Consider the following 25,483-nt stretch of genomic DNA (forward strand, 5'->3'; position numbering starts at 1 on the left):
GCGACAGGGAAAGGAGCAGTGTAGGAAAGTGGAGGTTCGGGTTGGTACTTTAAATGTTGGTACTATGACTGGTAAAGGGAGAGAGATAGCTGATATGATGGAGAGGAGAAAGGTAGATATGTTTTGTGTTCAGGAGACCAAGTGGAAAGGGAGTAAGGCCAGGAACATTGGAGGTGGGTTTAAACTGTTTTATCATGGTGTGGATGGAAAGAGAAATGGTGTAGGGGTGATTCTGAAGGATGAGTATAGTAAGAGTGTAGTGGAGGTGAAGAGAGTTTCTGATAGGGTGATGATCGTAAGGGTGGAAGTTGAAGGGATGATGATAAATGTCATCAGTGCCTATGCTCCACAAGTTGGCTGTGAGATGAAGGAGAAGGAAAGATTCTGGAGTGAATTAGATGAAGTGGTAGATGGTGTACCTAGGAAAGAACGATTGGTGATTGGGGCAGACTTTAATGGGCATGTAGGTGAAGGAAACAGAGGTGATGAGGAGGTGATGGGTAGGTATGGTTTTAAGGAGAGGAATGTGGAAGGGCAGATGGTGGTAGATTTTGCTAAAAGGATGGAAATGGCAGTGGTGAACACTTATTTTAAAAAGAAGGAGGATCATAGGGTGACTTATAAGAGTGGAGGAAGGTGCACACAGGTGGACTATGTGCTATGCAGGAGATGCAACCTGAAGGAGATTGGAGACTGTAAGGTGTTGGCAGGGGACAGTGTAGCTAGACAGCATTGGATGGTGGTCTGTAGGATGGTTTTGGAGGCGAAAAAGAAAAGGAGGAGAGTGAGGACTGAAAGAAGAATAAGATGGTAGAAACTGAAGGAGGAAGAGTGTAGTGTGAGGTTCAGGGAAAAGGTCAGACAGGGGCTTGGTGGTGGTGAAGAGGTGCTGGATGATTGGGTAACTACTGCAGGAGTGATGAGGGAGGCAGCTAGAAAAGTACTTGGTGTGACATCTGGAAATAGAAAGCAAGACAAGGAGACGTGGTGGTGAAATGAGGAAGTGCAGGAGAGCATAAGGAGAAAGAGGTTGGCAAAACAGAAGTGGGATGGACAGAGTGATGAGAAAAGTAGGCAGGAGTACAAGGAGATGCGGCAGCAGGTAAAAAGGGATGTGGCCAAAGCCAAGGAAAATGCATATGAGGAGCTGTATGAGAGGTTGGACACTAAGGAAGGAGAAAAGGATTTATACCGATTGGCCAGGCAGAGGGACCGAGCTGGGAAGGATGTACTGCAAATTAGAGCAATAAAGGATGGAGAGGGAAATGTGTTGACTAGTGAGGAGAGTGTGTTGAGAAGGTGGAGGGAGTATTTTGAGCAGCTGATGAATGAGGAAAATCAGAGAGAGAGAAGGTTGGATGATGTGGAGTTGGTGAAGCAGGATGTAGATAGGATTAGTAAGGAGGAAGTAAGAGCAGCGATTAAAAGGATGAAGAGTGGAAAGTCGGTTGGACCAGATGACATACCTGTAGAAGCGTGGAGATGTTTAGGAGAGATGGCAGTGGAGTTTTTAACCAGATTGTTTAACAGGATTTTGGAAGGTGTAAAGATGCCTGAGGAATGGAGAAGAAGTGTGCTGGTACCGATCTTTAAGCATAAGGGAGATGTGCAGACCTGCAGTAACTACAGGGGAATTAAGTTGATCAGTCACACCATGAAGTTATGGGAAAGAGTAGTGGAAGCCAAGCTGAGAGAAGAGGTGACCATCTGTGGGCAACAATATGGTTTCATGCCGAGGAAGAGCACCACAGATGCCTTATTTGCTTTGAGGATGTTGATGGAGAAGTATAGAGAAGGACAGAAGGAGTTGCATTGTGTGTTTGTGGATTTAGAGAAAGCGTGCGACAGAGTACCAAGAGAGGAGTTGTGGTATTGTATGAGGAAGTCAGGTGTGTCAGAGAAGTATGTGAGGGTGGTGCAGGACATGTATTAGGACAGTGTGACGGCAGTGAAGTGTGCAGTAGGTACGACAGACTGGTTCAGGGTAAAGGTTGGACTGCATCAAGGATCAGCCCTGAGCCCTTTCCTGTTTGCAGTGGTGATGGACAGGTTGACGAACGAGGTCAGACAGGAGTCTCCATGGACTATGATGTTTGCGAATGATATTGTGATTTGTGGTGAGAGTAGGGAGCAGGTCGAGAAGAGCCTGGAGAGGTGGGGGTATGCGCTGAAGAGTAGGGGAATGAAAGTCAGTAGGAGTAAGACAGAGTACATGTGTGTGAATGAGAGGGAGGGCAGTGGAGTGATGCGGTTGCAGGGAGAAGAGGTGGAGAAGGTGGAGGATTTCAGGTACCTGGGGTCAACAGTGCAAAGTAATGGAGAGTGTGTTAGAGAAGTAAAGAAAAGAGTGCAAGCAGGGTGGAGTGGGTGGAGAAGAGTGGCAGGAGTGATTTGTGATAGTAGAGTATCTGCAAGAATGAAAGGAAAAGTTTATAGGTCTGTGGTGAGACCTGCGATGTTGTATGGATTAGAGACAGTGGCATTGAGTAAAAGACAGGAGGTGGAGCTGGAGGTAGCAGAGCTGAAGATGTTAAGGTTTTCGTTGGGAGTGACGAGGATGGACAAGATTAGAAATTAGTTTATTAGAGGGACAGCGCATGTAGGATGTTTTGGTGACAAGGTGAGGGAGGCGAGATTGAGATGGTTTGGACATGTGCAGAGGAGGGACATGAATTATATTGGTAGAAGAATGCTGAGGATGGAGCCACCAGGTAGGAGGAAAAGAGGAAGGCCAAGGAGGAGGTTCATGGATGTGGTGAGGGAAGACATGCAGGTAGTTGGTGTGAAAGAGGCAGATGTAGAGGACAGGGTGGTATGGAGACGGATGATCCGCTGTGGCGACCCCTAATGGGAGCAGCCGAAAGAAGAAGAAGATACAAATGCTTACCATATGATCATTAAGATAGTAAAGGACCATAAAAATAAATCACCTTAAAGAACTAAAGAATCTCATTTTAAAGGCTTGCTTATTTTTAGGTGCTTTTATTTACATAACCTTATATGTTTTTGCATTCTTTATGCTTTACATTTTGCATAGTCTCTAAATTCCTGGCTATTATCTCACTATGTTGTATATAGACCATGACTTTGATACTTACTGTTGTATTTCATGTTCCAAAAACAGCATTATGCTAATATTTATGTGTATTGCCTAATTATATCTAGGTTCTCCCAGGGTGCAGTTTTCTGTGTAATGATTTGCTGTGGTGTCTAATACTTGCACATTCCTACAACCTTAAGTATATCATTGTAACCTTGTTGTACTCTATCGTTGTGTAGGGCTTATTAAATCCTTAATCTCTCAATGCAGTTACTTGTTAGTCCTGTCATTGTCATAGCAACATACTTCAATGAAATTAATTGGTTTATAATTAGGATTGTGAGTTTGGCAAACATATCACATTTTTAGATTTGCTGTAAATGCATAATCATAGGCATCTATAGGCCTTACAGTAATGCTGAGAGATACGGAGATGAAAAAATTGCTTTAATAAAATCTTTTTTGGAAACCAATCTATTTTGGTCAGGGTCACGGTAAAGCCCCAATCTATCCTGTAAACACTGGTTTTCAGTGGTAACACCTAGTCTATTGCAGTCCATGGCTTCATACATCGGGTCAGATCAGATCAGATTGATTTTTACAATAAATGTATAGTGTACATATCAGATGTAAACATAATATGGTGGCAAAATTCAGTAGTCTAAAGAATTTACACAGTAAAATTTATCTGCATTTATTACATGACTTACAAGCCTAAATGTTTGTCAGATGCTGCACACAATACACTGCTGGCAGTTGTTATGATATTTACTGCTGTTTAACAGACTACATTTTACCAAGAGTAAAGTATAAAAAACTTATTTGGATGAAAGGCAAATGAAGGGCAAAAACTTTTTTTAAACTTGTACGTCCACCAGGAAAACCAATAAAGAATATATCTAAACCGATCAAAAAATAGGTGAAACAAAAAGAGACGCATTACACATCCTACCCCGTAGTCTTATTATTCACGGAATGTCTGTTCGTATAGTAATTTAAAATCCTATTTACTTATTTCTTCATTTTTTTTATTTGCTGTATAAAACAACAGTAACACAACATAAAGGCAAGCACCTTATTTAATATCTAAAGCAGCTCCTCTATTTTCTCTTCAACCAAGAACCACAGTCCTGCGTTCATACTATTGACTGGCTCATAAGACCTCATTTTTTGACTATACAGGTCAAATTCTCCTTTCAGTAAGCACAAGCTTACCTAAAGCACTAGACTACTACACATCCCACAGGGTTTCCCATTCAGAAAACAGACTTGTTTTCTGGGTCTATATAATATTTATTATATTTATTTTAAGCCCAGCTTGAATATACAGTATAACTGATAAAGCAGAAAATCACTGTTTCTTCTGCACTGGCTAAATGGTAGTTGGCACCATTGCGTCCATCATGCATGTGGAGGTGTGAAAAGTTAACAAAAATCTCAGGGGCATTTAAAGATAAGCAGAGAGCACCAGGATTATACATCTGGCTAAGCTGCACGTTTTTAGAAACATGACACTAGTAGGTAGTTTCAGGCAGACTCTGAATTGTATGTGTGTGTGTGTGTGTGTGTGTAGGTGTGTAGGTGGGTGTGTGCAAGCAGCTCATAGAATAGTGACACTGAAGGCAAAACTTGTCCACGCACTTCCAGCAATGTTTGTAAACCAAGGTCAAAGCCGGCATGCATACAACACTGGACAAAAATGATTTATAATCTCACTGTGGGTTAGACTGGAAATGAGAAGATGAGAGAGTGGTTTTCTTTTATACCTTCACTTTTCAATGTTTTTTTATTTCCCCACACACAAATACACAAGTTCAGCTCTGTGCATCCCAGCTCTCATACACTGGTAATGGCAGCACAAAGAGATAGATATAAGTAAACTGGAATTAATACGACACAGGTGAGAATCATTATGTGTTACCTGTTGTTTTAAATCACTTAAAACCTCAGGTGCATTTTCAATCATGTTTCACATTTAAACACTCATAAAACACTTTTCTTCTAAAAACGTTCTATTTTCATAATTTACAAAGGCAGGGCTGCCAGCTTGTATTTTTGGCTTGTTGTTTCTGATTGCACTTTAACCCAAAGTGGGTTATAATCCCAGAAGGATAAATAAACTTTATTTAATAAAGTTAAAACTTAAAAAAAAAAAAAAAAAAAATGGTCATATGCAGATTGATTTTAAGCAGTGGGGGGAGATATATATATATATATATATATATATATATATATATATATATATATATATATATATATATATATATATATATATATATATATATTATAAAATCTATTTAATTTATAATACAGTATGTTGTTTGAGTGATTTTTTTGATTTGGCTTGATGTTCACACACTCAGCAGTGTGTTGATCTAATACTTGTTTGAAGGAGAATAATCATATCCTGATCTATATGTTGGACTCCTATGATCAAGGTTTTAATCTGCTTTCCCATAGAGAAGCACAAAAAAGTCATTATGCATCCAGACTCTGGACACAATGATTCATCTAGTAAGATCAGCATCAACATGATACAGGCAATAATGGCAGGCATGTGGCTCAGCACAACCTGTTTGTGATCCATTATATAATCTAGAATGTGTGCGACAGTGACTGGGCATGGTTGAGCTGTGCATTGAAATCTGCTTTTCAAGATGTCATATAAAATCCTTTAAGTGAATTCCATTGCGACTAGCACTGTATAAAAAAGAGCATTTTGTATTATGTAATGCTATCAAACCTTCCTCAGGCTGTTCTTTTTTTCTCACAATTTTAGAGTGTTTGCCATAGTTTTAAACATTTCAGAGTTGTCTACAAGCTTACAGTATAGAGGCCAACTTATTCTTTGCTCTCAAGCTCTCATGAGGCCAAATTTTAACATGGTTCTAACAGATTATTATCAGACCAGAAGAATCTCTTGGGTATATATGTAGTAGAAGTATTTTTATATTGTACTGATGATTAGATTTATAGAAAAGCCAAAAAATGTGTCCTTAGGTTGGTCAAAAGCATTAAGAAGAGGTAGACACTTGGTTACAGACACACGCCTTGAAGCATAGCTTCTTTAACCACTCAATGTATCAGGTAAGACTGTGGGGTCTATTGTGAACGAAAAACTCCAGATCCATATCTATAGAAAAGAGATGTGTAGTAGTTAAAATTCTGTATAAAGTATATGCACTCTGTCTCTGTCTTGTTCATAAATTACATTGGGTATTGAGTTTACTGTGCTATTTGATCATCTATGTATACAGCTTTCAAAGACAAAAAGAATACATTGCCTACTTCAAGAGCTTAACATAACTTGCAATGTAATTCTGACTTGAATTTGATATAAAACACTTCTAAGGTCTTGGTGTTGACATTTTTTGTTGTTGTTTTCTATATCCTATTGCTTTGTTTGAAGGAATCTGCTACTATTTTTGTCTTCTGCATGCATGCTCTTTTCACAAGTGCAGAAACAAAAAAAAAAAAAAAAAAATGCAATATAGCTTATAGTTATTGGAAATTCAGTCAAGACTGAGCCAGATGTGCAGCATTCCCAATTTTGCCACTAGCTTCGCTTCTTTTGATACCTGTCACACGAATTTTATGTCTGCCTTTATGACCATGGGAGTTCTGTCTGGCTTTAAAAGCAACATGTTTTTGGTATTTACAGGTTTTTTGTTGTTGTTGTTGTTGTTGTTTGCTTTTTTCTAGTTCATAGTCAGTATAGCCATAGTCAGGCTGGCCCTTGTGTTTAGCAATAAACAATGGTACAACTGAAAACAGTACCCTGTGGACAGTGTGCACATTCACCACTGATCTATTGTTATCTCCAAAGCTGTAGTATACAGAAGAGAACCATCCTTGATTTGTTCTGGGTAGGACTGCTTTGAAAAAAAATGTGTGTCCTGGTTTGCAGCAATGTGATCATTCCTGCATATATGTCTCTGTATGTGAGGAGGCTGTTCCTCAGTGACATATTTCCACTTCTGTGTAACAGCTCACTGAAGTCTTTTTGCCTGTCTTTTCATTTTGTTTGCCTTGAATGCTATACTCACTAGACACTATATTTGGAACACCCATTGTACTCATTCATGCAATAATCATATTAGCCAATCTTGTGGCAGCAGTGTAATGCAAATTATTATGCAAATACAGGCAAATGTTAAAAAACTTCAGATAATGTTCACATGGGTCACCAGAATAGGGGAAATAGAGATCTCTGTGACTGTGGCATGATATTTGATGCCAGATGGACTGATTTTATTATTTACTAGCTGAAAGTACCCGTGCTTCGCTACGGAAGGCAGAACGCTAAGCAATATGGCAATAAGCAGTAAGCACTGAGCAGGACTGGATGATCAGAGATCAGAACGTAACGTCAACAAATAACGTACTACCCCTTTGTAGTACCGATACAGGGCAAATTTTTCAAAACCCTTTCTTAGTGAGCACCTAAGACCCAAGAGGAAGGTATGTTCCAAATTTCATTGCAATCCGTTCAGTGGTTTTTGAGATTTCGTGATGAATGAGTAAGTCAGTCAGTGGTATTTGAGCTTTATATATATATATATATATATATATATATATATATATATATATATATATATATATATATATATATATAGATATAGATATATCTGATGATGTCACAAAAAATTATATTACAAACAACATTTATGATTTGTACTTATGAGTGTACGTTTAAGGAGGTACAATTAAAAATCATAAACATCCATGAAAAATTTCTGTGCAGGACAACACATTGTTGATGAGAATGGTGAGTCGAGAGTGCAAAATGCCAAGCTGCATTAAGTTGAATGCCAAACTGCATTAAGTTGACAAAAGACTACAGTAACTTAAGCAGAAAACATCTCAGAGTGCAAGCACATAACGACCTAGAGGCAGATGGGATGCAACAGCAAAAGACCATGCCGAGATCCACTTCTTTTAACCAAGAATTAGAAGCTGAGGCTGCTGTGGGCACAGGATCAACATAACTAGATGCTGGAAGATTGGGATAATAATAGCAGTGTCTGATGAATCTTAATTTCTGCTGAGGCACACAAATGATATTGTCATAGTTTGGCAGCAACAAGCTACAGACCCAACCTACCTTGTGTCAACAGCCAATGCTGGTGGAGGTGGTGTAAATGATATAAGAAATGTTTTGGCACTCTTCGGGCCTGATCATTCAATCATTTATTGCTTGTGTGACCGGTTGAATGTCTTTAAAATGAAGACAAATAGACGTGCACATAAATAATGAGTGCATTTAAATTCCGAAGACACGCCCACTGCGGTGGAGTTGCACTTTGACCTTGAGCACACCTGTGCCACGCAATTATTTCGGCGTGTTCATGGCTTTATAAAAAGTTGCGTGGGGCACATTTATTCCTTTCCTATCTGTAGGCTGTGTGGCTAGAAAAGGTATATATTTTTTACTTATACTTTCCTGTTGCTTTCCCCTGGTGAGTTGTCTGTTATATTTTTTATTTTATTAGTTGCTGCTCATGGTCTGAATGTGTGTTTGTAGGGATGTGCGCATGAACGCAGTTAGCATATAGTGACAATAGTTTAACCCCGTTTGTGAGGTAAGCAATTTTATTGTGGGTTATTTTGGGGAAGGGGGAAACTGTTTGAAGTGTTTTATTTGTTTGTTTTTTCAGGTGCGGCCAAAGAGCGCTAGCTGCTGTTCCGTACATGTTTTGTATGTTTTTTTTTTTACACACTGTCTTATAAACAATTTGGACCAAGCGGACGTCGCGTCTGTAAACCGCTGTATTACTGAGTTTTAAAAGATTATTCTGCGCAACTGTTCTGTGCTATATTTCAGTAAGGACTTGGATATTTAACTCTTGTGCAGGTGTATTAAATTAACAGGCTTGGTATTTTTGCTCCGTGAGCCGCTTGGACACTTTTTAAATATTAACCGGGAGTTCATTGTTTTTCCCTTTTTAACGTGTGTAAGTGTAAGTACCATTTACATAATTACTTCCACATGTAACTATCTGAGCTGTGACTTTTGAGACTTAAACAGAAGAAGAGATTGTGTTTTGGGTTTATTTTTGCTTTTAAGAATTATGCACTGATTTGCTGTGTGGTTTGTCCAATTAGTCTAGTCTATCTGATTGTGGGTAAATAACTGGTAAGCTGTAAATGGTATTTTAAAATATTTGTAAGCATTTTTTTTTTTTGTTTAATAAATTTGTACTATTTTTGGGAAGTCATGTCTGTCCTTAATCCCATCCGAACCAGCAGGGTCCTTCATATTTTTGTAACTTTTTGGTTTAATTATTCTGTTGGGTTCAATCTATTTTCCTGGGTGAATAAATAACCCAGCGGTGTAGTCGGTTCCTTTTTTATTTTAATACCTTTTAACCAAAGGTTACACTTGGAAAGCCTATTTAAATATTGTTGCTGATCATGTGCATCCTTTCATGGCCACAACCCAACACTTGTGGTAGAACAGGAGCTTCTCAGCATGCAACTGCACCTGAAAGACTTGCAGAAATTGTATATTGCAAGCATATCAACATGGACCAGATTCTGGGAAATAATGTTTCCAACATCTTGTAGAATCCGAACAATAAAGAATTAAAGTTTTGAGCGCAAAGAGAAACTTAACCCAGTACAATATAGTATTCCTAATAAAGTGCTCAGTGAGTGTATACAGTATCTGCTGTTGTCATTCCTCACTGTGAAAAGTGATGAATAGACAAGACAGTCAAGGGCAATGTCATCACAAGTTAGGCTTACTTCTTAGTGTGCAAAAATGCGGTTTTTGTCAATCATCTTGTATGAATGTTGATTTGGCACTTATGGCTGTTAAATTACAAGCTATGCTACGGTATAAAGTGTTCTATCAGATTATTAAAGCTTTATGTAGTTTTAAATTATACAATTTTACAGATTATAAGAATGTTGGAATTTATGTACAGATCTATAATCTGCCACATACACAGAACAAAATTCTAATTAATTAGCAAAGTAACTTTGCCCCAAATGTCAATATATTTCTAAACCAGCTAAAGTCAAATTGATTCTTTAATATAGTCATTCCTACTGTTAATTGACAAAGTGTTTGGCAGAAACAGCCTTAATAATGGATGTGTTGTGCATATTTTATTTCCAGTCAGCAGTAAAATTGCTAGCTAGGCAAAGGTAAACTGAGCGGTGGTAATGCTGTGGGTGATGGATGACTGCTAAGGCTGTTGGAACACAGCAAGCTACTCTGAGGTGTCATACAGTGTGATAAGCTTAGGCTCATAGGGCCTCTACAGTCAGTTTCAGAGTAATTGGCACCCTTCACAAAAAAGAGCAACACGGACTAACATACACATAAATGACAAATGTATATCGCGCGCGCGCACACACACCCACACACATTGTATGTAAATGTGTGCAGCCTTATGTTTACCCTAAAGAATCAAGAAAGTCATAGGCAGCAATACAATTAGGAGATTGAGAGCAATTTAAAAGACATTTCTCAAGTGTTTCACTTGAATTTTTGTATACAAACATTTCTGCTGATTTCATAATGTTGCCAATATTTCTGAAATTGCCTGTATGCATACATGTTGAATTAAATATATACAGTATGAACACTTACCAATATTATATAATACTCTTACAGGTATGGCATAAGGTAAAATAATAATAATGAAACTAACACTCTCAACAGCATCTTTTCAGCATTCTGTTACATTGTATTTTCCCCCAATTGTTGGTTTTCTGTTCCAGCTACAGTTAGTATAGGCAACTTCCACATGTATGTGTATTTTTTAAGTCCTCTTAAAGCCTGGCTTCCTTGGTGAGTTCTACAGCATCTGGTTTCACTTTGATAGTAGCTTTAAACTCCAGAATAGCCTAGTACAATGTCCATCAATTACTACCCTATGTCTCTATAAGACATCAGCCTTGACACTGGCAGCAACAACCCCATCGGCTGCTCCTACAGGAAAAAAAAATAAATGCTTGTTCGTTTTTATTGCTTTTTTTTTTTTTTTTTTTTTTTTAAACCTGTTCCAGTTCTGCAGTGCTACTCCATCACCCGACTCAATCACATATTGCCTGTCAAGCTTTTATTTTATTTTATTTGATTTAATTTTGTCAAGAAACATGGAATATAGTTTCTCATATACTGTACAACCTCGATTCTAGACACCTAGCAGCCTCCTTAAGTGAGGTAGAAATTCAGCTACGTTAAGTTTTAAGTGGTTAAAACTTGTTTACTTTTTTCTCTCTTCAGGTCCTTTTTCTTTTCAGTGAGCCCAACCCAGTAATACAGTGTCGTATACTTTGTTCAAAATTATTTCTTTATTTTTCTTTATTTATTTATTTTTTGACAGGACCATTTCCTGAATTGCTTCCAATCTTATTTCCAATATAAGTGCTTAATGCTTTTTACATTACTTTCTGAAACAGTCCAAACCAAACAAAGTCTTAAAATGTCTCTAAGGTCAGACATTTGACCCATGTGAAATGGTAGTTTTTTTCAGCGTCCCAATGTAATGCCTTTTGTCATGGTACTGACTCATTCATTAATTGGATATTTTTCTAAAAGGAAACTTTTTTTTTTTTTTATGGTACAGCAATAGTGTCTCGTAATAAGCACGTTTTTAATATTTTGTTTGTGTTTTCTAGGCAATCAATAGGCTTTTGAATGAATAACTAAATACTTGGCATCTACTTTGATTTCTACTGCTCTAAACATTTCAGGAAAGAGCAAAAGTAATCTTATTCTTTTGTTGCCAGTATGTGGTTATTTCGAATATGTCTTTGGAACAAACAATGATGCAAGATTTCTACAACAGTTCTCTACAAAAGGTATTCCTTGTATTACTCATAATAAAACGATTGACATAAACCAAAATGTACATAACTATTTATTTAAAAATCATGCAATATTGTAATGACAAATTCCAAAGCTTCTGGAAAAAACTGACAAACGTTTTAGTGCATGTTATCTGTTCATATAGTTTGTATATAAATAATTAACTATTTAGTTTTTAAAACATCTTTTTTTTTTATTTCACATAATGCTTTTTATAAACTCTAAAGACTTTAAGGAATGCCACATTTTTAACTTGCTTATAATATCCATCAAGTATCAATACACTCATTCATTATGGAAACCTGATTCATAAAAAATCATGGTACAGAAACCTTTTAAATCAGACAAATTTAAAATCCTAGCATTATCTTTGAAAAATATGGAGGGCAATAGTACATTACTTAAAAAATTAAAAATAGATTTTATATCTTCTTCTTCTTTTGGCTGCTCCCATTGGGGGTCGCCACAGCAGATAATCCGTCTCTATACTACTGTCCTCTACATCTGCCTCTTTTAAAATGACTACCTGCATGTCTTCCCTCACCACATCCATAAACCTCCTCCTTGGCCTTCCTTTTTTCCTCCTTCCTAGTGGCTCCATCCTCAGCATTCTCCTACCGCTGTATCCCATGTTCCTCCTCTGCACATGTCAAAACCATCGCAATCATGCCTTCCTCACCTTCTCCAAAACGTCCTACATACATCGTTCCTCTAATAAACTCCTATCTAATCCTGTCCATCCTCATCACTCTCAATAAAAATCTTAACATCTTCAGCTCTGCTACCTTCGGCACCACCTCCTGTCTTTAAGTCACTTGTCTCTAAACCATACAACATAGCAGGTCTTAATTTCCCTTTCATTCTTGCAGATACTCTTCTATCACAAATCACTCCTGCCACTCTTCTTTACCCACTACACCCTACCTGCACTCTTCTTCACTTCTCTAACGCACTCTCCATTACTGTGCACTGTTGACCCTAGATACTTAAACTCATCCACCTTCACCACCTCTTCTACCTGCAACTGCACCACTTCACTGCCCTCCCTCTCATTCGAACACACGTACTCTGTTTTACTTCTGATGACTTTTACTCCCCTTCTCTCCAGCACGTACCTCAACCTCTCCAGGCTCTTCTCAACCTGCTCCCTACTTTTGCCATATATCACAATATCTTCCGCAAACATCATAGTCCTTGGAGACTCCTGTCTGTCTGTCACCCTGTCCCTCACCACTGCAAACAGGAAAGGGCTCAGAGCTGATTTTTTATGTAGTCCCACCTCCACGTTGAACCAGTCTGTTGTTCCTACTTTACACTTCTGCTGCCACTCTGTCCTCATACATGTCCTGCACCACCGTCGCATACTTTTCTGCCAGACATGATTCCTTATACAATACCACAACTCCTCTCTCGGCACCCTGTCTTACGCTTTCCTAGATCTACAAATACACAATGCAACACCTTCTGGCAATCTCTATACTTCTCCATCAACATTCTCAAAGCAAATATTGTATCTGTAGTGCTCTTCCTTGGCAAGAAACCATACTGTTGCTCACAGATGGTCACACCTTCTCTCAGCCTGGCTTCCACTACTTTTTCCCATAACTTCATGGTGTGACCAACTTAATTCCCCATAGTTACTGAGACCTGACACATTTCCCTTATTTTAAAAAATCAGTACCACCACACTCCTTCTCCATTCCTCAGGCATCCTCTCACCTTCCAGAATCTTGTTAAACAATTTTGTTAAAGCTCCACTGCCATCTCTCCTAAACATTTCCATGCTCTTTACTGAAATTTCATTTGATAAATGCACACCATTCACCTTAACTCTCAAAATTCTGTAAAGCTGCTTTAAAACAATGTCTGTTGTGAAAAGCGCTATAGAAATAAACTTGACTTGACTTCTTACTAATCCTATCCACCTTCTGCTTTACCATCTTCACATCATCCAACCTCCTCTCTCTTTTCATTAACATTTTTCTCATTCATCAGCTCCTCAAAATACTCCCTCCACCTTCTCAACACACTCTCCTTACTTGTCAACACATTTCCATCTCCATCGTTTATTGCTCTAACTTGCAGCACATCCTTCCCAGCTCGGTCCCTCTGCCTGGCCAATCAGTACAAATCCATTTTTCCTGCCTTACTGTCCAACTTCTCATACACATTGAAATCTGCCCCAATCACCAATCTTTCATTCTTAGGTACACCTTCTACCGCTTCATGTACTTCACTGAAGAATAAATAGATTTTTATGTTTATTACATATGTAATGTTGTTGCACATTTCTTTTATTTATTTATTTATTTATTTATTTATTTAATTCCTCACTAATTCAGCAAATCATCATGCTAACAACCTGTGATGTTTCCTTTTATATTTTCATCCACATTTCCAGATAGTTTTGCCTTTAAGGCTATGGACACTGCAGAAAGAATCCAATTTGACTTCCCTTCAGTTTGCACTCTGGCACTTTCTTATTAGGAGTGGCAAGGTAACTGAATTGTGCTTGAACCTAAAGTTACACCTGAGCCTCATTTTCCCCTTTCTTACTCCCAAGCTTTACTCATTACCTGGGCCACATTGTCTCCTGTGAACTTCATTCATCATTCATTCATTTCATTCATTCATTCTCCAGGGCTTTAGATCTGAAATATGGCCTAGATTGATACTGCAGGACTGAGCTCATTTGGTATTTTGAAAGCCAACCACAGATTGACATTTATTTGAGAGAAGACTTGATTAAAGCTTTGTGTGTGTGTGGCCTATGTTGCATTGTCTGTTTTCGCTATTTTTTAATGCTGTGCATTACTGTATATTCCATTAGCCTTATGAGTCAATGGGGGGAGCCTGACATTTGAACACACTAAGAAAAGATTAAATAATATATGATAACACCACAGTCTGTTGTTGTTTGTTTAAAAGCATATACAGCTGTAGCTGTGGGATAGGATATTGGAATTTAAAATTTAAATTGCTGTGTGTTTATATCCTGTGGGGGATGTTAGAGCCTGGCTGAAGGTCTTTGTACATATGCACTCAGGGAGAGGAAGCGATATAATAGCATATAAAGTCACCACGTGCCAATGAAGCCCCTCGGGGATAAAGCTGAGGCAGGAAAGCCCACTATGCTTACAGCTTATTTCATCTACTGCTGATCATCCCTCCATCCCTCTCTCTCTCTCACTCTCTCTCTCACTATGCTCTCCTTTTCCGCTTTTCATCCCAACACTTCCCTCTGCACAAATAATTTAGAACCAAGCCCTAACCCCCACCTCACCTTCCACCTCTACCACATACACATACATGCCAGCACTATCACCATCATCAAAATCCTCTATTTCATCTGCACTGCACGCAGGTGCCTGAACTCATTCCACACAGAGGAGATGCAATACATTCCCTGCTTCTCCATGTCAGTCTCACCGTGATAGGCTTTAAGACGAGGGCTTATCACCACACCTATTTTCTTATCTCCACCCTCCCTGTACAGCGATTTCTGCAGGCAATACCTATAATGAAGTACCTCTTTTTGAACTGCAGTATGCCTGGAAATCCTTAGGAAGAGTGATTGGAAGTTGAAACAAAGAAATTAGAATTTTAATTAACAGAATACAAAGACATTTACTGCACGTACTTCAATCATGCTTTGTGCATCATTATCATTATTGTGGTCAGATTTCAGGATAAATTTTACAAGTGGTAACAAGGATCCTGGTTGAGTTCACCTGAGCATAGTAAGGGTAAGGGGATTTTGATTTCCTATTGTTTATAAAATATTGTCACTATTCAAAGAAAACCGAATGGAATTGAAGTTGAATAACAGCTTTTGACACCAGCATCATCTCAACACTGAAATAAGAATGAGATTCCAATTCCCAGAATACAGTGCAACCTACAAACTGCAACTCACAATAACACACACTTGTGAAGTATACATTCTTTGTGTTTCATTTGTTGTTTCCAATAAGTATTGCAATGCTGGCATTCTGGTTTTGATCTCTGTTCTGTTTTTTCCTATAGATGATGTTGTTTTTTGATCGTCAGACTTTTGCTCGCAACATGACCTTGTTCTTGGATTACATCTCTGTTTTGATTGCTAAGCGGAAGTCTATTATACCTGCACTTGTGTCCATAACTGCCTGCAATAATGGCTAAAATTTGTTTTTATTTTGTCTCATACCACCTCATCCAAAACAGATTACTACATTTAACACAGGTATATAATCAGCATATGGGAATTTCTCTAAATTGAGAATGATCATAGAACAGTGACAAACTCCAAAAAGATTTTTTTTTACATTTGTCCTGCAGTACCCTCATTGTAGGATGTGTAACACTATAAACAAATAATCAACTTACAATGTGATCCTGAATTGAAATACATAGATCTTAATTGCCTTAACATTCCTCAAGCTCAGGAAAATTTTGAACATTTAGCAGCCAATTAAATGAAAATGAATATATTATGTAGCCAACCACTTCAAATATTGTTTTATTTCTATATAGCTAAAAATACAGTATCTTTAATAAATTGTTTACCTACAGTGAAACTAACAGGAGCATATAATTTCAATAGTGGAAATCTGCAAAAAATATATATTCTTTGAAGTGGAAAAAGTTTGTTTCTGCTTTAAAACTTGGAAAACATGCATAAAAACAAAGAGAAGTGAGTTAAATACTCATCAATGCCATTTTTAGACAGACTCTAAACAATTTGGGTAAGTTAATGTTAATACTGTTATGTCTTACACTTTTTTTTTTTTTTTTTTTTAACTAATGGGACTGAATTAGGAAGAAAAACATTAAGCCCATGGATAGAAAAGAAAGGTGAGAGAGTGAGACTTTCATTGTCAATTAGAAGCCCAGCTAGTCTGAACACCCTGAAACACATTGGAATCAATGCATCGGCACAAGCTCTTGTACAGAAGTTTATTGCGTCTTAGTATTTTTTTTTGTGTTTTTTCTCTTAAATGAAGGAGTTAAAAATGTATATTACCAAATATGAGCTCTACAGGCAAAAAAACAGGCATGCTTTAAAAGCAAAATAACATTTCTGTATGATTTTAAAAGTAAAATGTTTTTTAAAATGCACATGAAAGAATTGTGAATATACCCATAAATAATAGGCCATTGCTACTTCCTACAAGTTTTATTAACTATTTGGAAGCAAAAATAAGCCAAGAAAAAGATACATAAAAATTTAAATAAGTATAAACTATATAAAATATAAAACATATAAGGATATATGTGAAAAGTGTATATACAAGGATGCGTATGAGTAAGCAGTCAAATTTGGGGTGATTGTGCTTAAATTGTCTGTGTGCAGTATGATGTGGTATAAAGTGCACTGTGCTGTGCAAGTCCAGAGTGAAAATGACTGTCCAGAGATCAAAGTGTCATAGTGCAAAAAGAAAAACTGAAGTGTGAAGATGGGGAGAGAGAGAGAGGACCAGTTCTAGATCCTGGGTTTTTCCTGGTTTAAGCTCCGAATGGCCTGCGGGAGGAAGCTCCTCCTCATTCTCTTTGTTGCCTGTCCTGCATGGTGTTGTTCCCGAACCAGGAAGTGATGCTACCCGTCAGAACGCTCTAAATGGTGCAAGTGTAGAAAGTCTTTAGCACCTGAGAGGAAAGTTTAAAGATTCTTAAGTGTCTCAGATGGTACAGACGCTGCCAGGCCTTCTTCACCAGGGTGTTGATGTGACAGGACCAAGACAGGTCCTGTGTGATGTGAACACCTAAGTACCGGAAACTGTCCACTCCCTCCACTGGGGCCCCGTTGATGTTTAGTGGTTGGTATGACCGCTCCTGCTTCGTGCTGAAGTCCACTATTAACTCCTTAGTCTTGCTGACGTTCAGGAAAAGATTGTTCTCCTGGCACCATCTCTCCAGGTTTTTAACCTCCTGTAGGTAGGCCTCATAGGTCTCGTAGTTGTTGATCAGGCCCACCACAACAGTGTCGTCAGCAAACTTGATGATAGTGGTGGAGTTTGAAGTGGCCAAACAGTCATATGTGTACTGTGAGTTTCTTCCTCGTAACATCTAAGGGAGTTTTTCCTTGCCACAGTCGCCAAGGCTTGCTCATCGGGGATAAATGCAAACCATTCACCTTGACTGTTGATTTCTGTAAAGCTGCTTTGAGACAATGTCTGTTGTGAAAAGTGCTATAGAAATAAACTTGACTTGACTTCCCCGACTCCAGTGTTCTGTCCTCGGCCGGTTGGATGGCGTGGTCTGGTACCGCTGGGTTCAGCCATGTCTCGGTAAAGAAGAAAAGGTTGCAGTCCCGAATGTCCCTCTGGAACTTGACCCTTGCCCTGAGGTTGTCGAGCTTGTTTTCCAGTGACTGGACGTTGGCTAACAGGATATTAGGTAAGGGAGTGCGGTGTGCACGTTCCCCCCAGCCTGTTCCTGTCGCCGGCTTGTTTCTCTCCGCGGATCTCGCTCGGCCAGCATGGGTCCGGGTTTAAAAACGGCCAAAGGTGAGTGTATTGTACACCAATAGATTTAAGAATGGTGCTGTCATATCTAATAATGTCCATCTTGTGTAAATGGAAAGGTAACTAGGTGAAACAAAATATATAAGATAAAAAATACTAATTAAAAAAGACATCTTGACATGTCATATGTAGACTTTACCTTTGTTCTATTACAAGTCCAGTTCGTTTGGACTCAATCACAATCATCTACTAAAGAATACACACCCTTTTTCACTTGTATGGTTTTACGTATCAGGACATAAAACTATTTTGCTCCTAATCAGGTCTTAGAATTAAGTAAATAATACAACCTTAAATTAATAGATGACATTTTACACCGATATTATATATTTTTACAAAAAGAAAACCAAAATGAGGAAATCGTGTGAAAATTGTACACCTTATAATTCAATAGCTTGTACAACCCTTTAGCAACCATAACTTGAACTAATCATGTTCCTTTTGACTTTATCAAAACTCACATCATTCTGGAGGAATTTTGGCTTACTCTTTGAGTTTGTGGGCATTTATTAATGCACAGCTCTCTGGAGGTCCTATAGCTATTAGACACATAACTGTCTTCAGGTTACGTATGTAACCATGGTATCCTAAAGGGGGACGAGACGCTGCATCAGAAACACTTTGGGAATGCCTCCGCATTGCCCATGCTGTGAATCACATGTATAATCAGTCCAATGAAAATCGCAGCGCCACCGGTGGGATGACGTCACGACAAAGAGGCTTAAAAGCACATGGAGTAAAACCTTCCCCTTCAGGAATTTGAGCTGTGTCAGAAATGCTTGGGGAACGAGAGTACAAGCAGGAAACACAGTCTTAACTGTGAAGAACCTCAAAAGCACCTCGGACAAGTCTCATGCAAGGGGGCCTCAACCTCCGGGTGCCACGGAGAAAGCATGTTACCAACGGGTTCTTACCTAGCGACTGCCCCGCAAAAGGGGGGCATGATGGGTCGCAATGTAAACCTGTAGGGTGGAAGGAGCCAACCCTTTGACAAACTGTTCTTGAAGGAATTCCAGCATCAAACCGACTGGGCTGTTAACTTGAACTAAGTGGTGTTGTTCACACGATGCACTGAACAGGTGCCACCTCGCGGCATTCAACATCCTCATGATTGGAGCTCTGGATTGAAGAATAGTCTCTACCACCTCGGTGGAGAGACCAGCGGCTAGGAGCTGTATCCCCTTAAAAGGGGGTTCAAGAAGGGCTACCGGGTCCGAAAACCATGGCCTGCCCAGCCACCACGGGGCCACCAGGAGAAGACGGACTCTGTCCCATCGAACACAATTCAATAAATTTTTATTTGTATAGCACTTTTAACAATATACAAATAAAAATTAATTTAATTGTGTTCGATGGGACAGAGTCCATCTTCTCCTGTCATTTCTTATGACTCTATTTGTTTAAATTAAGTTTCTGATTTGTAAGAATGCCATGTTTGATCTAGTTGAAGAAGGCCAGCTAATAGAAATATTTAAATTAAATACACAAATGACAAAGCTGTATATGGGAGAGTCAGTATAGAGAGACTAAATAAAGGTGAATTTGAAGGACTTTGTATATTTATATATAAATTTGTATAGCACTTTTAACAATTTGAGATGGTTTGGACATGTGCAGAGGAGGGACATGAATTATATTGGTAGAAGAATGCTGAGGATGGAGCCACCAGCTAGGAGGAAAAGAGGAAGGCCAAGGAGGAGATTCATGGATGTGGTGAGGGAAGACATGCAGGTAGTTGGTGTGAAAGAGGCAGATGTAGAGGACAGGGTGGTATGGAGGCAGATGATCCGCTGTGGCGACCCCCTAATGGGAGCAGCCGAAAGAAGAATAGCACTTTTACCAATAAACATTGTCTCAAAGCAGCTTTACACAGATAATGTGGTGATAAAAATAAATAAGAGGTTCTTTATAAGGGTAATTTTGTCCCTGATGAGCAAGCCGGTGGCGACTGTGGCAAGGAAAAACTCAAGGAAGAAATCTTGAGAGGAACCAAACTCAAGAGGGAACCCATCCTTATCTGGATTGCCCCGAATGTCCATTTATTGCAGATAAACAATGTTGCGGGGTTTAGTAATGGTGATCAGAAAGTGGTTCTCTGTAATGGAAAAAGCACACAAATTTTGGCATTAAGCCTTAACCCCAGCTCCTTAATGTGGAAAAGAACAACATCTCAATGCTGCTTTGATTGAGCCAATGACAACCACTTGTTTATATAAGTTAGAATGCGGACCCCCTTTGTGCAGGTGCGGGGTAAGAGGGCAAAACCAAATAGAAGGACCTGGTATAGGTAAGCTTCGGCCCCAAAAGCAAACCTCAGAAACTTCCTCTGAACTGAATGATGGGTGGAGACGCTCGCCTTTGCACCTAACAATGCCCGGAGATGCTGGGTTGCGGTTGGGGTTGTGTCCGCCAAGCAGCTCCATGGGAGTGATGTGACAGATATTGCTGAAAAGCCGCCGACTGGTTTTTGGACTTCTGGAATCTGTCAACGACCACATTAACAGCGTCGACAAACAGGTTAGTCAGCACCAGAGTGGTGTCTAGGCGCATGGCCCTATCGCTGTTGGAAAAATCTGACAGGGTGAGCCATATGTGCCTCTCTGTGGACACGAGGGTGGCCATGGACCGGCCAATGGCCCTACAGGTCTCTTTTACAGCCCTGAGAGCTAAGTCTGTATCACAGCAAAGCTCATGGACTTCTACACATCTAGCTCCCATAGCAGATCACATAGCAGATCACCTTGTTAGGCCTGCAGCACAGCAATGGTGTGCAGACAGCATGCGGCTTGACCTGCTAAAGCATATGTTTTGTGCACCAGTGCCAAGGTAGTTTGAAGAGGCTTGGTGGGCAGCGCTGGGGTTGTTAGGGATGACACAGCACCCGGGAAGAGATAGCTAGCCAGTGTCTCTTCAACCCGGGACAAGAGGCGGGCCGAATACGGCTTAGCCCAAGACCTGGACACCTCGGTGTACAGGTCCGGGAAAAAGGGCAGACCCCGGAGTGGAGGCAGTGACGTGGGTTGCAGAAAGCACACGTCAAACCTACTGGACAGGCAAGCTTTCTGCTGATTGGCTTGCCAATCTATCTTAAGCTTGACTATGGCACGGGTCACCACCTCTAAAAGCTCCTTGAAAAGGACTGGCAGAGGGGTTGTCTCTGAGGGCTCGCAGACCTCCATCTCCCACTCCTCAGAGGAAGAGAGGCGGAGCTGTGTGCTCTCATTGCAAGGGGAAGAAACTGCAATTAGGCATATTTCCGAACCTAGCGACATTAGGCTGGACCCGGCAGGTGAGGTGGGAGAAAGGGACAAGCCCGTCTTTAGACCATCAGCCAGGTCCATTTGCGAGCTCTAGGTCTTCGAACGCTGCTTTGCATAAGTAAAAGTGGAGCCAGAACCATGAGGGAGGGAGGAATGCACAGACGAAAGCAATGCTTCTTTTTAGTCGCTTTAATTTTTTTTATTTACCATTTTCCATTAAAAACAAACACACAAAGAGCGCTTTCTGAACAAACAAAAGCTAGCGCTGGTTTCACTCTGTTTTTATAGCTTCCTAGTCATGTCACCCCGCCGTTGATGTAACGCTTTTCATTGGACTGATTACACCCGAGATTCAGAGCTTGGACAACGCGGAAGCGTTCCAAAAACATTGTTGGCGCAGCACGAGTTACTGAGGAGAAACATTTTACACCTAAGCAGTGCTGCTATTATTTATTTATTTAATTTTTATGTTTGAGAAAATGCTAATTTGCAAAGCTAATTGAGGCTTGTAAAGTATATGAGATGTAATGCTTCTGCTTTTTTTTTTTTTTTTTTTTTATTTCTCTGAGCATTGTGTCTGACCTTGTGGTGAATTTGCTGGGATATCCACTCCTGGGAAGATTGACAACTGACTTTAATGTTCTGCACTTTTGAATAATGTTCCTCGCTGTAAAATGATGGACTTTAAATTGTTTAAAAATGGCCTTATAACTCTTCTCAGATTAATGGGCAGCAACAATTGCTTTAAAGATCACTGGTGATGTCTTTTTATTCTTGGCAATGTGTTAACACACACCTGACAGCTCCAGACCAGCAAGCAGATAGAACTTTGGCTTTTTTAGCTGTGGTTACATTTGCTGATGATCAATTAGTCATGAGCCATAAAGGTATACTTAGTTTTTTACACATGGCTTTTCCATTTTGACTTTACTTTTGCAAAATAAATAATGAATTGTAATATGTCGCGTTGTTTTTTAAGGTTCTAGATTTTGTACCTGTTAAGCTGTGGACATGTTGTTGCGAATCAGTTTATTTTATGATTTAAAAAATCTATGGGCGATTTGTAGCGTCTTCATGTTTGACTATCCAAATAATGCTCTGCAATCAGTTCTAATTGTGTAATTAGATGTCTTTCATCACATATAATTGTTCTCTTGCTATCAATTTGCCAATTCTTCAGATACATTCTGTGAATCCTTAAATATTTATTATACACCCAGAGTAGACCTCAGGCTCATTAACTGGCCAGAGTTATTTTATATATTTGCCACCCTATATCCTTTACCTTTGCTTTGACCTTTGTTCCATCATTGTGGAAGCAAGGTAAGAATGTGTCTCTAGGGATGTAACCCAAGGTGAAACATATGACACCCCTTACCCTACAGTTCAAGGAAAATACAAAATTTAATATAATTGTATTTCTCTCTCTATCTTAAATTATTCGCCCTTTCTCCCTCTGGAAGTTTTTCAACTAGGTCAAGGGTAGAGGTAGAAATTAAAGTTGCCTTGACATCTCTTGCTAGGTATTCTTTAACTAGTAAAAATTATCATGAGAATGTGATTCATAATATAATCACTTGAAGTCTTGTACCCTCTACGATTTTCCCCAAATTCTAAATGGCTTTATATAATATATATATTTAAAATTAAAGTATACTAAAACGCCTGTACTGTTTGATGTTTTGAAAATATTCTCTTACTATTTCTTTATCTTCTTGAGCCCTTTAATGCTAATTAACTAATGATGCTTATTTTTTACACAATTCAAGCCAACGTTCTTGTAAAGAAGTAAAAGAACCCTGCAGAGAGAGAGAGACTAGGACAAAGAGATATATCCTTAATGGTCTGGTCTGCCAGGGTAAGCTGACTTGACTTTACATGAAAAAGGCTCCTTATCTGTATTCAGGGTCACATCAAGCCTGTTTTTAAGGGCAGATCTTCAAGGTGTTTGTAAAATGAAGTTTAGAGTAATTGCAGTTGAGTCAGATGCTGCACTTGTTCTTGGCTGCTTTGTGCTTTCGAGTTTGGCTTTCAGTAGAAATAAAGATGCCAATAAAGGGCCATCCAGGTTTATTTTCTGTGTGCGCATACATTGTTTGTTTTCCTGGTCACTGAAGAGTAGTTAAATTGAGGGTAACTACAGTAAGTTGAATTCTAGCTACAGTAAACCATCTAGCAGGGCCAACTTACTGCTTTAACATTAAGCACTGATGATCTGTGCATAATAATATTCATGGCAACTCCAAAATCTTCTGTGCTGTATTATTAAGACCATTTTTATTCATGATATATCTCCAAATTGTCCTTGGGAGTGAAAGATTACTGCAGACTACTGACCCATAGCTGGTGAATAAACATGGGAAAAACAATCATAGTCCCATTTAAAAAACGCAAAGCACACTGACTCAGAAAGGCCCAAGGGCCTCACACCGAGTAATGGACCTGTTAAAAATGAAGTGAAATAAAAATAAATGACACTTTTAAAGTTTTATTCATCTGTATTCATCAGTTGAACTATTATGACATTGGCTATATACAGTGAGGAAAATAAGTATTTGAACACCCTGCTATTTTGCAAGTTCTCCCACTTAGAAATCATGGAGGGGTCTGAAATTGTCATCGTAGGTCCATGTCCACTGTGAGAGACATAATCTAAAAAAATAAATCCCGAAATCACAATATGATTTTTTTAACCATTTATTTGTATGATACAGCTGCAAATAAGTATTTGAACACCTGAGAAAGTCAATGTTAATATTTGGTACAGTAGCCTTTGTTTGCAATTACAGAGGTCAAACGTTTCCTGTAGTTTTTCACCAGGTTTGCACACACTGCAGGAGGGATTTTGGCCCACTCCTCCACAAAGATCTTCTCTAGCTCAGTCAGGTTTCTGGCCTGTCGCTGGGTTTAGGTCTGAAGACTGGCTAGACCACGCCAGAACCTCGATATGCTTCTTACAGAGCCACTCCTTGGTTATCCTGGCTGTGTGCTTTGAGTCATTGTCATGTTGGAAGACCCAGCCTCGACCCATCTTCAATGTTCTAACTGAGGGAAGGAGGTTGTTCCTCAAAATCTCGCAATACGTCGCCCCGGTCATCCTCTCCTTAATACAGTGCAGTCGCCCTGTCCCATGTGCAAAAATACACCCCCAAAGCATGATGCTACCACCCCCATGCTTCACAGTAGGGATGGTGTTCTTGGGAAGGTACTCATCATTCTTCTTCCTCCAAACACGTTTAGTAGAATTCTGACCCAAAAGTTCTATTTTGGTCTCATCTGACCATATGACTTTCTCCCATGACGCCTCTGGATCATCCAAATGGTCATTGGCAAACTTAAGACGTGCCTGGACATGTGAGAGAGAGAGAGAGAGAGAGAGAGAGAGAGAGAGAGAGATTTACAGGCTACATGTCATAATCCTCCATTTGTCACTAGACGGCATGAACATTTATAAAGGTGTATTTCACAATACGTTATTTAAAGAGTCGGTGTAACTGAGTTAGGTCATTTGTTAAATACATTTTGTTTTGTTGTTGTTTGTATGATTTTTAGGAATATCTTTGGCAAAGCAATTGGAGACTGGAATGGACTGTTCCTCTTGTCCTTCATCACATTAAACCTTTTAGGCTTCGTTGTTGCGTTGTTGTTTTGAGCGCATCCGATAGCCCATTGTTCTCAGGTGTTAATGTTAAGCAATAGATTAAAAAAAAATGGAGAAGAGTAACCATGACTAACTATACATCATTCTAAAGCCCCAAGTCTCAAGCAGCGATTTCAGATCACTATTTTTTATTGGAAAACGTATAACGAATGTATTTGCTGAATGTCTGTAAGCAGTACACAACAACATGCATAA

This window comes from Silurus aristotelis, assembly GCF_946808225.1.
Source record: "Silurus aristotelis genome assembly, chromosome: 7".
Lineage (NCBI taxonomy): Eukaryota > Metazoa > Chordata > Actinopteri > Siluriformes > Siluridae > Silurus > Silurus aristotelis.